The sequence below is a fragment of the Arachis stenosperma genome, chromosome 9, assembly GCF_014773155.1.
Source record: "Arachis stenosperma cultivar V10309 chromosome 9, arast.V10309.gnm1.PFL2, whole genome shotgun sequence".
NCBI lineage: Eukaryota > Viridiplantae > Streptophyta > Magnoliopsida > Fabales > Fabaceae > Arachis > Arachis stenosperma.
The window spans coordinates 57,229,053-57,248,067 of NC_080385.1; the positions used below are offsets into that span (position 1 = coordinate 57,229,053).

At 38.4% G+C, this 19,015-nt stretch overlaps 1 non-coding gene across 1 annotated transcript; it reads left to right on the forward strand.

Annotated features, from left to right (window-relative positions):
* Positions 1–15,909: 15,909 nt before the first annotated feature.
* On the forward strand, positions 15,910–16,013 carry LOC130953329 (small nucleolar RNA R71). Its single transcript, XR_009075500.1, has one exon. It is a non-coding gene; the product is annotated as a small nucleolar RNA R71 (small nucleolar RNA).
* Positions 16,014–19,015: the final 3,002 nt, after the last annotated feature.

The window sequence follows — 19,015 nt, forward strand, 5'->3', positions numbered from 1 at the left end:
GCTCATTTTTAAGTCAAGTTGCTGTAAGTAGATGAGCATCTTTTGGGTATAATTCTGCTTCTGGTGATTTTTTTTTCTCCAGTTCTAATCAGCATCGCATTGGTAAACTTCTTCATTTTTTTATAACTGTCAAGACATTATTGTTCATTATGTGTTGATGCTATTGTAGTTAAGTTTGAAATATTTTAAAATTGTAGAAGAAATTGTTAAAACTAATCAACCAGTTCAGACCAAAATAAAAAAGGAGGTATTATGTTCTTCATTGTTCTCTGTCAGTCTAAATTTGTATTTTAATTAACATTTTGGTACGAAAGCAATCATGCCACTACTATGGAATAAATATCTAATTTTTGTCTTTTAATTTCAAAAAGAATAATTGGCTTTTTTGCACTCTATATTCATACTTAAATAAATACTGCCTTGTTGCCAATTTCTTTTACTATTTTTATTCATCATGATTGGGACTTTGTGTTGCTTTCACTAGATTTGGATAAATTTCTTTTACCAAATAGTTGCTTACATCTGCTTTTTGGTTTTAATATCTTTTTAAGTCTTGTAATTCATCTTATTTTATCAGATTAGCATATGTGCTGAGAGATATTGAACTCATTTTAGGGTTCATCGAACTGGGCCGCGGAAAAAGATATATTATAAACCAAAAGAAGTAAAGGTTGCAATTGTTACCTGTGGAGGCCTCTGTCCTGGTCTTAATGATGTCATTAGAGAGGTTAGCTTGTGATCAATTTAGTCACTGTACTACTGTAGCTTAATTCCAGGGTTTATGCATTTTCTATATTCTTGTGCCACAAACATTCTCTGAATATGTTTGATGTTTTAATACTGCTGTTTTGCAATTAACGTCTGGATTTTTTTTACCCAAACAGCAAATATGCCAGTCACTTCATACTTTGTGGTCAGCTCCGTTTCGCATTACCTCTTGTTTATCAACAACTAGGTGTTGTTTCCCTTTTGGGCGCTTTGATGCTAGTCCTTATGTTTCCGTTAAGGTACAGGAGTTCACCTGGTTTCTTTAGTTTGTTTTACCCCTACACTGCTTTGAATCTATTTAGTTGAAATGCACTCTTATTACAGTATACTGCTTCTGTTCCTCTCTGCATATCTTTTATTCTCTAGTCTCTTTGCATTAATGTACTGAGGTGGTAATGGATATAAAACTATTTTTTAAGAAATTCATTCATAAGCTAATAGTGTGGGTTGTTAACCATACTAAAAAACTTGAATTAATTTTATAAGATTCCCTGAATTTAATGTTGCATTTTGTTGGAGCAGATATTTATCATAAGTAGAATGCAGAAGTTGTCTAAGGAAGGATTACAATGTACAGACAAGAGAATTGGCCTTATGAATGAAGTTTTGGCAGCTATGAACACTGTAAAGTATGTTCTTTTGAACTTCATAATAATTTTTTTTTAAATATAGTTAAATATCAAGTTCTAACCATTCTATTGTTGACTTTTCTGACATGGCTTAGATGTTATGCATGGGAGAGTAGTTTCCAGTCTATCTTGATTAATTTCTTTTGCATGCAAACAAGAATCACATGATAATGTGTAGTGTAGTGCAGCGCCTATGATTTTGACTGTTGTTGGATTCTTTATGATTATGAATTTCTTTTCTTTTCTTTTTTGTTGAATTTCTTGCTACTTCTCTGGTGATCTTCTTCTATGAATTGGTTTGTAGAATTTTCCATCACGGGTTAGTTTGGCTTATAGTTCTATAACCTCATGTATGGACAAAAAATTTCCCATTTTTCTATTGATTTGTGTTGCTTTTTTGTAATTTGCAGAACTGATGAGGTAATCAACACTCAATTGATGGTTTCTCGGTAAATTTTCCAAAAATGGGTCAAGCATTTTTCTTCATATTTCAGCTTGAAACAAAGAAGTTGTTATGGCTTATTGGCATTACATTCGCAGTGTTAATTAAATTATTAGTTTTGTTATAGAATTGTAATTTTTTTATTTATAATTATAGCATGTAAATAATTATGTAAATCAATAAAAAATCAAATTTTTATACTTTCTTATTTTCTCCCTTCAAAAGCGTGGATGTATGTCTCTTATTGGCAAGCATTTGAAGCGTAGCCAAAACCAACTTAGTGGCATGTTTCTAAAAGCGTGGCTGTATCTCCACTTTTTGGCATGCTTTAAAAGCGTGGTAAAAAGATATCGCTACATTTTTTGCATTTTTGGCACGTTTTAAAAGCGTGACAAAATCTAATTTTTTTGTTACTAGGTTAAAAAGAATTTGCAATGACATTTGCGATAATAGTTCAACTAATTAAATACATATTATTTCTTAGCAAATTAGCGAGTACTTCATAATTCTATTTTCTCATATAAAATAACTTTGGTTTAGCGACAAAATTCCTACAAATTTAATTAAGGATTTTCAAAGATTAGCTATAGATTTGTTACAAACTGTGACAGATTTGCGATCATATTAGCGGACAATTTGTGACAAATTAGGTTCGGAAAATTTCTTGCTAATTAGCGTTAACTAAGCATTTCATTTTGTCTACGAAGTTAGCTTGAAATTAGCGATGATTCTGCTGTAGTAGAATTTGTCGCTAATTAGCGACTACCTTTTAGTCTATTTCTTATATGGAATTAGCTTTTATTTTAGTGACGGATTTGCAACTATCTATTCGGTAGCTAAAAGACTTTACGATGAATTAGCGACTATTGTGTTTGCCTCACTGATCTGCGACTTGTAATTAGCGAGGAAAGTATTAGTTGCTAGGCGGTAGCTAATCTGTCACAAATTATATTTTGCGTCAGATTAGCGATTATTTTACGACTCTCTTTGCGGTAGCTAATCAGCCATATTCTTGTAGTGATTTCCATCTTTTCTTCGAACACAAATGGGAGCAGAGGCACGAAATACACTTCCATGCACGAATCCTTGCCGCCGTGTACTTCCGCTCGTCAGTATCAGTTGCATCGTACTTTTCCTTGTTGGTGGGTCCATCGCCAACCTGCTCCCTGCTTTCTCTGGTCCCATCGCTAGGTCTGCTCAACTTCTTCGTTGAGATTATTGGTATCTAAAAAAATCGTCTTTCAATTTTTTTTTTGCCTTTTTTTGTTTTAGAATTCAATTTGGTTCACATTAATCTTTTTCTTCTTGATTTGGTTTTAATTTACTCTTTTGTTTTGATTTTGTTCTTGCCAAAGACATAGGACAAAAGGGTGATTTTGTTTTAATCTTTTTTGTTTCTTTCTCCTTCCCTTTTCACTTCATTTATTTACATTTCATTCGCATATTCTGAATGCTTTGCTATTTGATATAACAATAGTTAATGAGTTTTAGTTTCTCTTAATTGAGTTGTTTCAAATTCTCAAGCACTCCAAGTGTTTGATGAAATAATTATTTGTTTTTTCTTCTCACTAAATACAATAATTGATGTTGATTTAAGAATATACTATTAATTTGTGAGGGAGGACCAAAATATGGGTGAAGATGATGACAATGATTCCTCAAACATGATGGTTCTACTTTATTTAGATTTTGGAATTAACTTATTTTTATGGATTTTTATGAGCTTCGGATTTTAACTTATTTTTCTTAGTAACTAAGAGCTTAATAACCATGTTGCTTCAAGGAAGAGATATGGGGGAATTTGTGGGTCACTATTTCTGATGGAAAGAAAACAAAACCAATTATGGAAAGCCTTGTAACACCCTATCACACAAGGCCTTACGCTTAAGTCATAAAGTAGAGGTGGGGAGCTATTACAACTTCTAAAAAAAAGACATATATAAATATAGTTGAAAGAATTTTGTAACTAGGAGCCTTGAAGAAGAAGCTAAGCAAAAGCGAAAACAGAAAATCGTGTTACACTCGCATGAATGATCATAAAATGGGTAGGTAAGATCAAAAGAAAGCTAAAAACATAATATACAGATCAAAGTTTCAAAATACAGATATCAAGCTCCAGACTTGACTTGCGAAACTAATACTTCAAGTTCTAAATCTAATACTTCAACTAAACCAGGAATTAAGTTATCTAAGGTATTTAAGATCTAAATCTAAATTTAACCTAATACTTCACTTTTTGTCTCCTCCAATCCTCCAAATCATTGGTGGAACAAACCCCCTGCACACCTCTGCCAAGATAGGTCTCTTAGAAAACATACACATATAATTCAAGCAAGGAAAATATAGATAGACGTACAATTATAGCAAGTAGAACAAGTAGTAGATAAGCATAGTTAAGTAGTTAAACATACCAAAACAATGCACACTCAAGAAAAACAAACAAATGCATATGATGTATGCCTATCCTAAGGCTGATAAGTCTCATCTGTCAGTTATACAGCCAACTTGACATGTCCTCGTAGCTAACCGTTGGACAATCCCTTGGTACGCGCATCCCCAAGCGCAAAAATAATATCCATGGAGTCAAACTACAACCTCAATAATATAATATTCCATGGAGCCAAACACCAAGCTCAATAATATAATATTTCATAGAGTCAAACGCCAAGCTCAATAATATTTAAATATATATGCGTGCCCATGGGGGAACTCAGGGAGTTAAAGTGCTCGGTCACATCTTGCGACATAGGGTCAACAATTAGTCTCAAATATACAAGCCATATAATAATCTTTTTCTTTTTAAAATAACAATTCAAATCAAAACTCCAATTTTTATAAAGATTTCGATAGTATCTCCTCTAAAATTTGAACTTTTGTCACCTTTAAAGGGTCCCAACCACCAAACCAAACACCTCTCGGTCATTTAAATCGTTTTCAATGTCAAATTATTTCAAAAATTAAGTCAATTCTAATATTAAATTTTTTCCAAAATCCAACCAACTCCAATAGCAACCGTTTACAAAATTGAATCAGACATCTGGTGCGAAATTTCTAGATTAACTAACTAACCTGCAAGTGTACCGGGTCGTACCAAGTAGTACCTCAGGTGAATGAGGGTCGATCCCACGAGGATTGATGGAATGAGCAATAATGATCGAATGACTCCTTAGTCAGGCAAGCAGAAAGTGATGTTTTGGGAGTTCAAAAAGCATTAAATAGTAGTTCAGAGAGTAAAAAATGTAAACAGTGAAAATGGTGTGAAGTATACAAGAGAAAGCAGTTAAGGTATTGAAGATATTTACTTTTCTGGATTAAGTTTTCATACTAACTATTTTAATCATGCAAGATTCATTTCATGACAAACTGTCAGTGACTAAACCCTAATGTCTTAGCGATTTAGTCTCCTCTAACCTATTTAACTGTCAATGTCTTCGTCACTTAATTAAAATAGAAAAACAATAGTCTCAATCTATAGAAATAAACAGAGCTCCTAACCTTAACCAAGGAGGTTTAGTGGCTCATGCTTTAGAGAGAAAACTAGGGTTCAGAAAATGTCAAAGTGCGGGAGTGCGAAGCCCCTACAAAGGATGAATCTTTTTCCTTTTATATCTAACCTAATTTCATTTGCAATTAAAATGAAATAATAAATTCTAAACCTAAAAGATTTTGTTTATAAATAAAAATAACTAAAATAAAAGATAAAATAATAATTAAAAGCTAAATCCAACTAAAGACGCTCCAAGAGTGAAGTTTGAACTGGATTGCCTAGCGTTTAGCGCTCAAAGGGCGGCAGAATGCTTTTGATCTTGCTAAGTTGCTGGCGCTAAATGCCAAGCCCTAGTGACATAATCCATCAATAATTCATTTAATTCATTCCTATCTTAAGGTCTTCTAGCCTAAGTTTTCACATAACATTAAATATTAACTACGAGAAACCAAAATCATACCTTGATTGATTCCTCCCTAAGCTCGGAACACCTCAAAAACCTCTCCTTTCACAAGCTCCAAGCTTCCAAACATCGATTCCTCAAGCTTAATCACCCAGATTTTGTTCTAAACCGCCCAATTGAACTCCAAATCAACAAGAACACAATCTAATTCACATAATATCACTATAATCATCATAGGATTCACTAATTCAATGATTCACAAGGGTTCAATAGTTTCTTACCTTACCCACAGATTGATTTCACAAAACCTAGTGATTTTTCGCTACTAGAGTTCACCTAAACCATCAAAATCATTCAATTCCTCATTACCCAAACTCGAATTTCCCAAAATTGAGGAGGGGACAAAATGGGTGAGAAATGAAAAATTTCTTACCGCTTTGTTTAGATAGAATTAAAGATAATTTCAAGAAGAACACGCGGTCACTGACGGTTCATCAATTAGAGCTCCGGATTGAAAGTTATGGACGATTGAATTTTTGGAGAAATAAGGGTTTTGGTTACGTTCTTAACCTTCTCCTCTCTACTTTCAGTGTGGGTGGCTTTAATGAATAAGAAGGGAGGCTAAAGCAAGGCTTATATGGGTTGGCCTTGGGCCTAGTCTAACCAGTTCGGCCCGTTTGCCCGATTTTAGGCAAAAATCTTTAAAATTATTATCAAAATTCGTATTTTAAATATTTCTATTTCTCTAAACTATAAAAATTAAATTTTCTAATTTCTTTGAATAATAATTAATTTATTAACTAATTATTTATTTATTTCGTAGGATTTACATCCTACCCACCTAATTAAGAATTTTGCCCTCAAAATTCAGATTTCGTTACCTGAAAATAGGTGCGGGTAGCCTTTTCTCATTTCTGGCTTAAGTTTCTAAGTGTGTTCCTCAATTCTAGCTTGACTTCAAGCAACCTTTACCAACGAAACTTTTTTTCTGCGTAACTGCTTAATATTGGTATCATCAATTCGGACTGGAGTCATTTGAAGTGCCAGATTCTCTCTTAATTGAATTGATTCAGGTTCTAAATTGTAGCTAGCATCAAAAGTGTATTTCAAAGTTGCAAAACATGAAATACATCGTGCAGGTTCAAAAGATGCGGTATTAAAGCTATTTGATACGCCACCGGCCTAATTCTCTTTCGGATTTGAAACAAACCGATATAACAAGGATTCAATTTCTTTGCCTTGATCGCTCTACCCACTCTTGTTATTGGAGTAACTCTTAGAAATACATGATCTCCTTCATCAAATTCTAACAGTTTCTGTCTCTGATCGGCGTAGCTCTTATGGCAACTCTGAGTGGTAAGCATTCTGTTGTGGATTTTCTTAATCTGTTCTATGATTTCAGCTACTAACTCAGGCACCAATAAATTTGACTCTACAGTTTCATACCAACATAGTGGAGATTGATACTTTCATCCATATAGAGCCTCATACGGAGCCATTCCGATGCTCACATAGTAACTATTGTATGCAAACTCCACTAACGGCACTGGTTGATCCAGCACACAAGCTCTCAACATATCTTATAGGGTTTGTATCGTCCTCTCTGATTGACCATCAATTTTAGGATGGTACGCAATGCTTAAGCTCAACTGAGTTCCAAACGCTTTCTAAAAAATGCTCCCCAAAATCTTGAAGTGAAACGAGGATCTCTATCAGATACTATGGTTGTAGGCACACCATGCAGTCTTACAATCTCTTTGATATAAAGACTGGCTAACTCCTCTAAGGTATGACTCATTCGAATAGGAAAAAAGTGTGCAAAATTTGCCAATCAATCCACAATCACCCATACTGCATCAAATCCTGTCCTAGTCCTCGGCAATCCAGACACAAAGTCTATTGCGATACTTTTTCATTTTCATTGTGGAATTTCTAAAAGGTTGTTACATTCCAGAAGATGTTTGGTGTTCCATCTTTACTTTCTGACAAGTCAAACATTTTGAAACATGGAATGCCACATCATTCTTTATTCCCGACCACCGGAACATTGCTTATAGGTCATCATACATTTTAGTACTCCCTGGATGGATCGAAAACTTACTCCGATGAGCTTCTGTTAGCACATCTTACCTCAAATGTCCTACATTCGGTACACAGATCCTTCTCTTGTACCTCAAAACTCCTTCTTTGTCTTTACTAACTTGCAACATTTTTTGTAGCTCTTGATCATTTTGCTGAGCCTTTTGAATCCCAGCCTTGAAGATAATTCAAAGAGCTTTAAAACTGTATCAATTTTGTAGAAATTTGAATTTTGTAGAGAAAGATATGATCGTTGGAAGTTGGTGTCCAAAATATGAATTTTGTGAATGCTGCAGAAATTGTGATTACTGGTTTTTGTGCGCACGCACATCGTGTGTATTTTTAAAGCTGTGCGCACGCACACCCTTGTGCGTATGCACACACGGGGATATGGTTGCTATTGGGAGCGCTAGCACACTCTGTGCATGCACACAACCAATGAAGTTTGCAAGCTGTGCACACACACAGCCTTATGCGCACGCACACATTGAAAGGTGCACTCTGTTGAGGGCGTTCGCACGCATTGTGCGAATGAGCAGAGTTGGAAATTTTTACTCTTGTGCGTATGCACACCTCTATGCGTACGCACACTTATTGAAAATATCTATGAGCGTGTGTATGCACAACTCTATGTGTACGCACACTGCCTTATTTTTCAACGAAAACCTTGCTTTTAAATATTTTACCTTCCTAGCAAGCTTGCAAACTTCCATAGCACTTACTTAAAACCATTTTACCAGTTTTAGGCTTTGAATCAAGGGAGAAAACAATAGGTGGATAAAAAGGAGCATTTTGGTTATGAGTTTAGAAGATGGTGACTTAGGTTTCTGAAGTTGTGGGTGAACTAGCGAAGTATTTTATTGGCAATGGCTTGAGAACTTGTGAATGGACGGTAACTTGTGGAAATAAGAACCAATGATGGTTATTCTGAGCTTGATGGATATTGAAGGAAAGTGTGCCAGGCACTATATCCTTGGAATATTGAGAATTGATAACTGAAAGTAATTTGAGATGAGAAATGGTGATAATCGGGGATGATTTGAGGTCGATGAAATTCTTGGATTATACGAGAGTGTGCAAGGCCTATATCCCTGGCGTAGCAGATTTCTTTGTTGCATGAGTAGTTGTTGTTGAGAGTGTATGGGGCCTATACCCCTGGTGTAACATATTTCTCTGCTGTATGAGTAGTTGTTGTTGAGAGTGTGCGGGGCCTATATCCCTGGCGTAGCAGATTTCTCTGCTGCATGTGTATGCGGAGCCTATATCCCCGGCGTGGCAGAATTCTCTGCTGCATGAGTAGTTGTTGTTGTTTCTTTCTCTGCTGCATGAAGTATACGGGGCCTATATTCCTGGCGTGGCAAACTCCCTGCTGCATGAGTGTGCATGGCACTATATCTCTGATGTAGTAGACTCTCTGCTGCATGAGTGTGCAGGGTAGTATATCTCTGGCACAACAGAAAACGCTACATGTGGGAGGATGTGTCGGGTTGGAAATTATGGACCGACAAGTGATATCACGAGCCAATAGGATAGGCATTCATCATGTGCATCTTCTATGTGTTTTGTTTGCTTTGCCTAATTGCATCTCTTGCCTAAACAAATAATATGCTTATTTACTAGTTGTTTTACTTGTTGTACATGTATATTACTTGTGTTTTACTTGCTTGTATTATCTGTGATTGTCTGGTGCTGAGGAGGTTAGGTAGGTGGTGGTGATGGGATCACACGGAGGTTAGGTTGGTGAAGGCTGTGGGATACAACGGTGTGATTAGCATTAGCTAGAATCCCCCTAAGTTTAGATAACCTTGTTTATGGTTTATGGTCTAAGTTATTTATGATTGTTAAGTGGTGCGCAAAATTGTGATCACTACACAACTTTGCACAACTAACCAGCAAGTGCACTGGGTCGTCCAAGTAATACCTTACGCGAGTAAGGGTCGATCCCACGGAGATTGTTGGTATGAAGCAAGCTATGGTCACCTTGTAAATCTCAGTCAGGCAGACTCAAATGGATATAGGTAATAAACGCATAAAGCATAAAGATAAAGATAGAGGTACTTATGTAATTCATTGGTAGGAACTTCAGATAAGCGTATGAAGATGCCTTCCCTTCCGTCTCTCTGCTTTCCTACTGTCTTCATCCAATCCTTCTTACTCCTTTCCATGGCAAGCTTATGTAGGGTTTCACCGTTGTCAGTGGCTACCTCCCATCCTCTCAGTGAAAATGTTCCTATGCTCTGTCACAGCATATGGCTAATCAGCTGTCGGTTCTCGGTCAGGCCGGAATAGAATCCAGTGATTCTTTTGCGTCTGTCACTAACGCCCCGCCTGCTAGGAGTTTGAAGCACGTCACAGTCATTCAATCATTGAATCCTACTCAGAATACCACAGACAAGGTTAGACCTTCCGGATTCTCTTGAATGCCGCCATCAGTTCTCGCCTATACCACAAAGACTCTGATCTCACGGAATGGCTGGCTCGTTTGTCAGGCGAGCACTCGGTTGTTAGGCGATCAACCATGCATCGTGTATCAGGAATCCAAGAGATATTCACTAGAGCCTTGATTGCTTGTAGAACAGAAGTGGTTGTCAGTCACCTTGCTCATAGGTGAGAATGATGATGAGTGTCACGGATCATCACATTCATCAAGTTGAAGAACAAGTGATATCTTGGACAAAGAACAAGCGGAATTGAATAGAAGAACAATAGTAATTGCATTAATACTCGAGGTACAGCAGAGCTCCACACCTTAATCTATGGTGTGTAGAAACTCCACCGTTGAAAATACATAAGAACAAGGTCTAGGCATGGCCGAATGGCCAGCCTCCCAAAGTGAGTTCAATCATAAAAACATGATCAAAAGGCCCTAATACAATAGTAAAAGGTCCTATTTATAGAAAACTAGTAGCCTAGGGTGTACAGAGATGAGTAAATGACATAAAAATCCACTTCCGGGCCCACTTGGTGTGTGCTTGGGCTGAGCAATGAAGCAATTTCGTGTAGAGACTCTTCTTGGAGTTAAACGCCAGCTTTTATGCCAATTTGGGCGTTTAACTCCCATTTAGGTGCCAGTTCCGGCGTTTAACGCTGGGATTTCTGAGGGTGACTTTGAACGCCGGTTTGGGCTATCAAATCTTGGGCAAAGTATGGACTATTATATATTGCTGGAAAGCCCAGGATGTCTACTTTCCAACGCCGTTGAGAGCGCGCCAATTGGGCTTCTGTAGCTCCAGAAAATCCACTTCGAGTGCAGGGAGGTCAGAATCCAACAGCATCTGCAGTCCTTTTCAGTCTCTGAATCAGATTTTTGCTCAGGTCCCTCAATTTCAGCCAGAAAATACCTGAAATCATAGAAAAACACACAAACTCATTGTAAAGTCCAGAAAAGTGAATTTTAACTAAAAACGAATAAAAATATACTAAGAACTCAACTAAAACTACTAAAAACATACTAAAAACAATGCCAAAAAGGGTACAAATTATCCGCTCATCACAACACCAAACTTAAATTGTTGCTTGTCCTCAAGCAACTGAAGATCAAATAAGATAAAAAGAAGAGAATATGCAATGAACTCCAAAAACATCTATGAAGATCAGTATTAATTTAGATGAGCGGGGCTTTTAGCTTTTTGCCTCTGAACAGTTTTGGCATCTCACTCTATCCTTTGAAACTCAGAATGATTGGCTTCTTTAGGAACTCAGAATCCAGATAGTGTTATTGATTCTCCTAGTTAAGTATGATGATTCTTGAACACAGCTACTTATTGAGTCTTGGCCGTGGCCCAAAGCACTCTGTCTTCCAGTATTACCACCGGATACATACATGCCACAGACACATAATTGGGTGAACCTTTTCAGATTGTGACTCAGCTTTGCTAGAGTCCCCAATTAGAGGTGTCCAGGGTTCTTAAGCACACTCTTTTTACCTTGGATCACAACTTTATTCTTTCTTTTTCTCTTTCTTTTTTTTTCGGTTTTCTTTTTTTTTTCGCCCCCTTTTTTTTTGTATTCACTGCTTTTTCTTGCTTCAAGAATCATTTTTATGATTTTTCAGATCCTCAGTAACATGTCTCCTTTTTCATCATTCTTTCAAGAGCCAACATTCATGAACCACAAATTCAAAAGACATATGCACTGTTTAAGCATACATTCAGAAAACAAAAGTAATGCCCCCACATCAAAATAATTAAACTGCTATAAAATTCAAAATTCATGCAATTCTTTTTCTTTTTCAATTAAGAACATTTTTTTATTTAAGAAAGGTGATGGATTCATAGGACATTCATAACTTTAAGGCATAGACACTAAGACACTAATGATCACAAGACACAAACATAGATAAACATAAGCACTAAAATTCGAAAAACAGAAAATAAAGAACAAGTAGATTAAAGAACGGGTCCACCTTAGTGATGGCGGCTCTTTCTTCCTCTTGAAGATCCTATGGAGTGCTTGAGCTCCTCAATGTCTCTTCCTTGTCTTTGTTGCTCCTCTCTCATGATCCTTTGATCTTCTCTAATTTCATGGAGGATGATGGAGTGTTCTTGATGCTCCACCCTTAGTTGTCCCATGTTGGAACTCAATTCTCCTAAGGAGGTATTTAGTTGCTCCCAATAGTTTTGTGGAGGAAAGTGCATCCCTTGAGGCATCTCAGGGATCTCATGATGAGAGGGGTCTCTTGTGTGCTCCATCCTTTTCTTAGTGATGGGCTTGTCCTCATCAATAGGGATGTCTCCCTCTATGTCAACTCCAACTGAATAACAGAGGTGACAAATGAGATGAGGAAAGGCTAACCTTGCTAAGGTAGAGGACTTGTCCGCCACCTTATAGAGTTCTTGGGCTATAACCTCATGAACTTCCACTTCTTCTCCAATCATGATGCTATGAATCATGATGGCCCGGTCTAGAGTAACTTCGGACCGGTTGCTAGTGGGAATGATTGAGCATTGGATAAACTCCAACCATCCTCTAGCCACGGGTTTGAGGTCATGCCTTCTCAATTGAACCGACTTCCCTCTTGAATCTCTCTTCCATTGTGCGCCCTCTTCACATATGACTGTGAGGACTTGGTCCAACCTTTGATCAAAGTTGACCCTTCTAGTGTAAGGGTGTTCATCTCCTTGCATCATGGGCAAATTGAATGCCAACCTTACACTTTTCGGACTAAAATCCAAGTATTTCCCCCGAACCATAGTAAGATAATTCTTTGGATTCGGGTTCACACTTTGATCATGGTTCTTGGTGATCCATGCATTGGCATAGAACTCTTGAACCATCAAGATTCCGACTTGTTGAATGGGATTGGTAAGGACTTCCCAACCTCTTCTTCGGATCTCATGTCGGATCTCCGGATATTCACTCTTTTTGAGTGAAAAAGGGACCTCGGGGATCACCTTCTTCAAGGCCACAACTTCATAGAAGTGGTCTTGATGCACCCTTGAGATGAATCTTTCCATCTCCCATGACTCGGAGGTAGAAGCTTTTGCCTTCCCTTTCCTCTTTCTAGAGGTTTCTCCGGCCTTGGATGCCATAAATGGTTATGGAAAAACGAAAAAGCAACGCTTTTACCACACCAAACTTAAAAGGTTTGCTCGTCCTCGAGCAAAAGAAGAAAGAAGAGAGTAGAAGAAGAAGAAATGAGGAAGAAGGGAATGGCTTTTGTGTTCGGCCAAAGAGGGGGAGAAATGGTGTTTAGGTTGTGTGAAGATGAAGGGGTGAAGAAGGGTTTATATAGGAGAGGGGGGGTCATGGTTCGGCCATTGATGGGTGGGTTTGGGAGGGAAAGTGGTTTGAATTTGAATGGTGAGGTAGGTGGGGTTTTATGGAGGATGGATGTGAGTGGTGAAGAGAAAGAAGGGATTTGATAGGTGAAGGGTTTTTGGGGAAGAGGTATTGAGGTGATTGGTGAATGAGTGAAGAAGAGAGAGTGTGGTGGGGTTGGTGGGGATCCTGTGGGGTCCACAGATCCTGTGGTGTCAAGGAAAAGTCATCCCTGCACCAAATGGCATTCAAAATCACGTTTTGAGCCATTTTTGGCGTTAAACGCCGGGTTGGTGCCCATTCCTGGCGTTTAACACCAGGTTCTTGCCCTTTTCTGGCGTTTAACGCCAGTCTGGTGCCCCTTTCTGGCGTTAAACACCCAGAATGGTGCCAGACTGGGCGTTAAACGCCCAACTGCTAGCCTCACTGGCGTTTAAACGCCAGTGGGTTCTTCCTCCAGGGTGTGCTGTTTTCTTCCTGTTTTTCATTCTATTTTTGCTTTTTCAATTGATTTTGTGTCTTCTTATGATCATCAACCTACAAAAAACATAAAATAACAAAGAGAAATAGATAACATATAACATTGGGTTGCCTCCCAACAAGCGCTTCTTTAATGTCATTAGCTTGACAGAGGACTCTCATGGAGCCTCACATTTTCTCAGAGCAATGTTGGAACCTCCCAACACCAAACTTAGAGTTTGAATGTGGGGTTTCAACACCAAACTTAGAGTTTGGTTGTGGCCTCCCAACACCAAACTTAGAGTTTGACTGTGGGGGCTCTGTTTGACTCTGATTTGAGAGAAGCTCTTCATGCTTCCTCTCCATGGTGACAGAGGGATATCCTTGAGCCTTAAACACAAAGGATTCTTCATTCACTTGAATGATCAGTTCACCTCTATCAACATCAATCACAGCCTTTGCTGTGGCTAGGAAGGGTCTGCCAAGGATGATGGATTCATCCATGCACTTCCCAGTCTCTAGGACTATGAAGTCAGCAGGGATGTAATGGTCTTCAATCTTTACCAGAACATCCTCTACAAGTCCATGAGCTTGTTTTCTTGAGTTGTCTGCCATCTCTAATGAGATTCTTGCAGCTTGCACCTCAAAGATCCCTAGCTTCTCCATTACAGAGAGAGGCATGAGGTTTACACTTGACCCTAAGTCACACAGAGCCTTCGTGAAGGTCATGGTGCCTATGGTACAAGGTATTGAAAACTTCCCAGGATCTTGTCTCTTTTGAGGTAATTTCTGCCTAGACAAGTCATCCAGTTCTTTGGTGAGCAAGGGAGGTTCATTCTCCTAAGTCTCATTTCCAAATAACTTGTCATTTAGCTTCATGATTGCTCCAAGGTATTTAGCAACTTGCTCTTCAGTGACATACTCATCCTCTTCAGAGGAAGAATACCCATCAGAGCTCATGAAAGGCAGAAGTAAGTCCAATAGAATCTCTATGGTCTCATTTTGAGCCTCAGATTCCCATGGTTCCTCATTGGGGAACTCAATGGAGGTCAGTGCACGCCCATTGAGGTCTTCCTCAGTGGCGTTCACTTCCTCTCCTTCCTCTCCAAATTCGGCCATGTTGATGGCCTTGCACTCTCCTTTTGGATTTTCTTCTGTGTTGCTTGGGAGAGTACTAGGAGGGAGTTCAGTAACTTTCTTGCTCAGTTGTCCCACTTGTGCCTCCAAATTCCTAATGGAGGACCTTGTTTCAGTCATGATACTTTGAGTGGTTTTGATCAGATCAGAGACCATGGTTGCTAAGTCAGAGGGGTTCTGCTTAGAATTCTCTGTCTGTTGCTGAGAAGATGATGGAAAAGGCTTGCCATTGCTAAACCTATTTCTTCCACCATTATTGTTATTGAAACCTTGTTGAGGTCTCTCTTGATTCTTCCATGAGAAATTTGGGTGATTTCTCCATGAAGAATTATAGGTGTTTCTATAGGGTTCTCCTAGGTAATTCACCTCTTCCATTGAAGGGTTCTCAGGATCATAGGCTTCTTCTTCAGATGAAGCATCCTTAGTACTGCTTGGTGCATTTTGCATTCCAGACAGACTTTGAGAGATCAAATTGACTTGTTGAGTCAATATCTTGTTCTGAGCCAGAATGGCATTCAGAGCATCAATCTCAAGAACTCCTTTCTTCTGATTAGTCCCATTGTTCACAGGATTCCTTTCAGAAGTGTACATGAATTGGTTATTTGCAACCATCTCAATTAGCTCTTGAGCTTCTGTAGGCGTCTTCTTCAAATGAAGAGATCCTCCAGCAGAGCTATCCAAAGACATCTTGGATAGTTCAGAGAGACCATCATAGAAAATACCTATGATGCTCCATTCAGAAAGCATGTCAGATGGACACTTTCTGATCAATTGTTTGTATCTTTCCCAAGCTTCATAGAGGGATTCTCCATCCTTCTGTCTGAAGGTTTGGACTTCCACTCTAAGCTTACTCAATTTTTGAGGTGGAAAGAACTTTGCCAAGAAGGCATTGACTAGCTTTTCCCATGAGTCTAGGCTTTCTTTAGGTTGTGAGTCCAACCATGTCCTAGCTCTGTCTCTTACAGCAAAAGGGAATATCATAAGTCTGTAGACCTCAGGGTCAACCCCATTAGTCTTGACAGTGTCACAGATTTGCAAGAATTCAGCTAAGAACTGATGAGGATCTTCCAGTGGAAGTCCATGGAACTTGCAATTCTGTTGCATTAGAGAAACTAATTGAGGCTTAAGCTCAAAGTTGTTTGCTCCAATGGCAGGGATAGAGATGCTTCTCCCATAGAAATCGGGAGTAGGTGCAGTAAAGTCACCCAGCACCTTCCTTGCATTGTTTGCATTGTTGTTGTTTTCTGCTGCCATGTCTTCTTCTTCTTTGAAGATTTCTGTTAGGTCCTCTATAGAGAATTGTGCCTTAGCTTCTCTTAGCTTTCGCTTCAAGGTCCTTTCAGGTTCAGGGTCAGCTTCAACAAGAATGCCTTTGTCTCTGCTCCTGCTCATATGAAAGGGAAGAGAACAAGAAAATGTGGAATCCTCTATGTCACAGTATAGAGATTCCTTGAGGTGTCAGAAGAACAGAAAAATAGAAGAAAGAGGTAGAAGAATTCGAACTTAATCAGATAGAGTTCGAATTGTGCATTGAGAAGGAGTGGTACTCCATAAATAGAAGGATGTGGGAAGAGGGGAAGAGAATTTTCGAAAATTAAGTTAAGGAAATTGAAAACATTTTGAAAAACACTAATTAATTTTCGAAAATAAGAGTGGGAAAGAAATCAAGTGATTTTTGAAAAAGATTTTGAAATTAGAAGTCAAAAAGATTTGATTGAAAGCTATTTTGAAAAAGTTGAGGTTAAGAAGAATTGATTGATTTTAAAAATATGTGATTGAGAAGATATGATTTGAAAACAATTTTTAAAAAGATTTGATTTTAAAAATTAATAACTTGGCTATCAAGAAAAGATATGATTCAAACATTAAACCTTTCTCAACAGAAAAGGTAACAGACTTGAAATGTTGAATCAAATCATTAATTGATAGCAAGTATCTTTGAAAAAGGAAAGAAATTGATTTTGAAAACATTTGATTGAAAGGATATGATTTGAAAAAGATTTGATTTAGAAAAACCTTGAAAACTTGAAAAAAAATTGATTTGAAAACAAAATCCTCCCCCTTGTGCCATCCTGGCGTTAAACGCCCAGAATGGTATCCATTCTGGTGTTTAACGCCCAAAATGCTACCTTTTTGGGCGTTAAACGCCCAACCAGGTACCCTGGCTGGCATTTAAACGCCAGTCTGTCCTTCTTCACTGGGCGTTTTGAACGCCCAGCTTTTTCTGTGTAATTCCTCTGCTGCATGTTCTGAATCTTCAATTCCTTGTACTATTGACTTGAAAATAGAACCAATGATCAAATAAACAATACATGCAAGACACCAAACTTAAAATTAGACACTAGACTCAAACAAGAAACATAAAATCTTTTTGGTTTTTATGATTTTATAAATTTTTTTTTGTGCTTTTCGAAAATTATATGGAAAAGAAAATAAAAGTTTCAGAATTCTTAGTTTGGATTCCAGGAATCATTGCAATGCTAGTCTAAGACTCCGGTCCAGGAATTAGACATGGCTTCACAGCCAGCCAAGCTTTCAAAGAAAGCTTCGGTCCAAAACACTAGACATGGCCAATGGCCAGCCAAGCCTTAGCAGATCATTGCTCCAATAGCAAGATTGATAGAAATCAACAAGCTCTTGTGATGATTAGTTGAAACCTCGGTCCAATAAGATTAGACATGGCTTCTCAGCCAGCCAGATTTCAACAGATCATCATGAAACACTAGAATTCATTTTTAAGAACTCTGAAGAAAAATACCTAATCTAAGCAACAAGATGAACCGTCAGTTGTCCATACACAAAACAATCCCCGGCAACGGCGCCAAAAACTTGGTGCGCGAAATTGTGATCACTACACAACTTTGCACAACTAACCAGCAAGTGCACTGGGTCGTCCAAGTAATACCTTACGCGAGTAAGGGTCGATCCCACGGAGATTGTTGGTATGAAGCAAGCTATGGTCACCTTGTAAATCTCAGTCAGGCAGACTCAAATGGATATAGGTAATAAACGCATAAAGCATAAAGATAAAGATAGAGGTACTTATGTAATTCATTGGTAGGAACTTCAGATAAGCGTATGAATATGCCTTCCCTTCCGTCTCTCTGCTTTCCTACTGTCTTCATCCAATCCTTCTTACTCCTTTCCATGGCAAGCTTATGTAGGGTTTCACCGTTGTCAGTGGCTACCTCCCATCCTCTCAATGAAAATGTTCCTATGCTCTGTCACAGCATATGGCTAATCAGCTGTCGGTTCTCGGTCAGGCCGGAATAGAATCCAGTGATTCTTTTGCGTCTGTCACTAACGCCCCGCCTGCTAGGAGTTTGAAGCACGTCACAGTCATTCAATCATTGAATCCTACTCAGAATACCACAGACAAGGTTAGACCTTCCGGATTCTCTTGAATGCCGCCATCAGTTCTCGCCTATACCACGAAGACTCTGATCTCACGGAATGGCTGGCTCGTTTGTCAGGCGAGCACTCGGTTGTCAGGCGATCAACCATGCATCGTGTATCAGGAATCCAAGAGATATTCACTAGAGCCTTGATTGCTTGTAGAACAGAAGTGGTTGTCAGTCACCTTGCTCATAGGTGAGAATGATGATGAGTGTCACGGATCATCACATTCATCAAGTTGAAGAACAAGTGATATCTTGGACAAAGAACAAGCAGAATTGAATAGAAGAACAATAGTAATTGCATTAATACTCGAGGTACAGCAGAGCTCCACACCTTAATCTATGGTGTGTAGAAACTCCACCGTTGAAAATACATAAGAACAAGGTCTAGGCATGGCCGAATGGCCAGCCTCCCAAAGTGAGTTCAATCATAAAAACATGATCAAAAGGCCC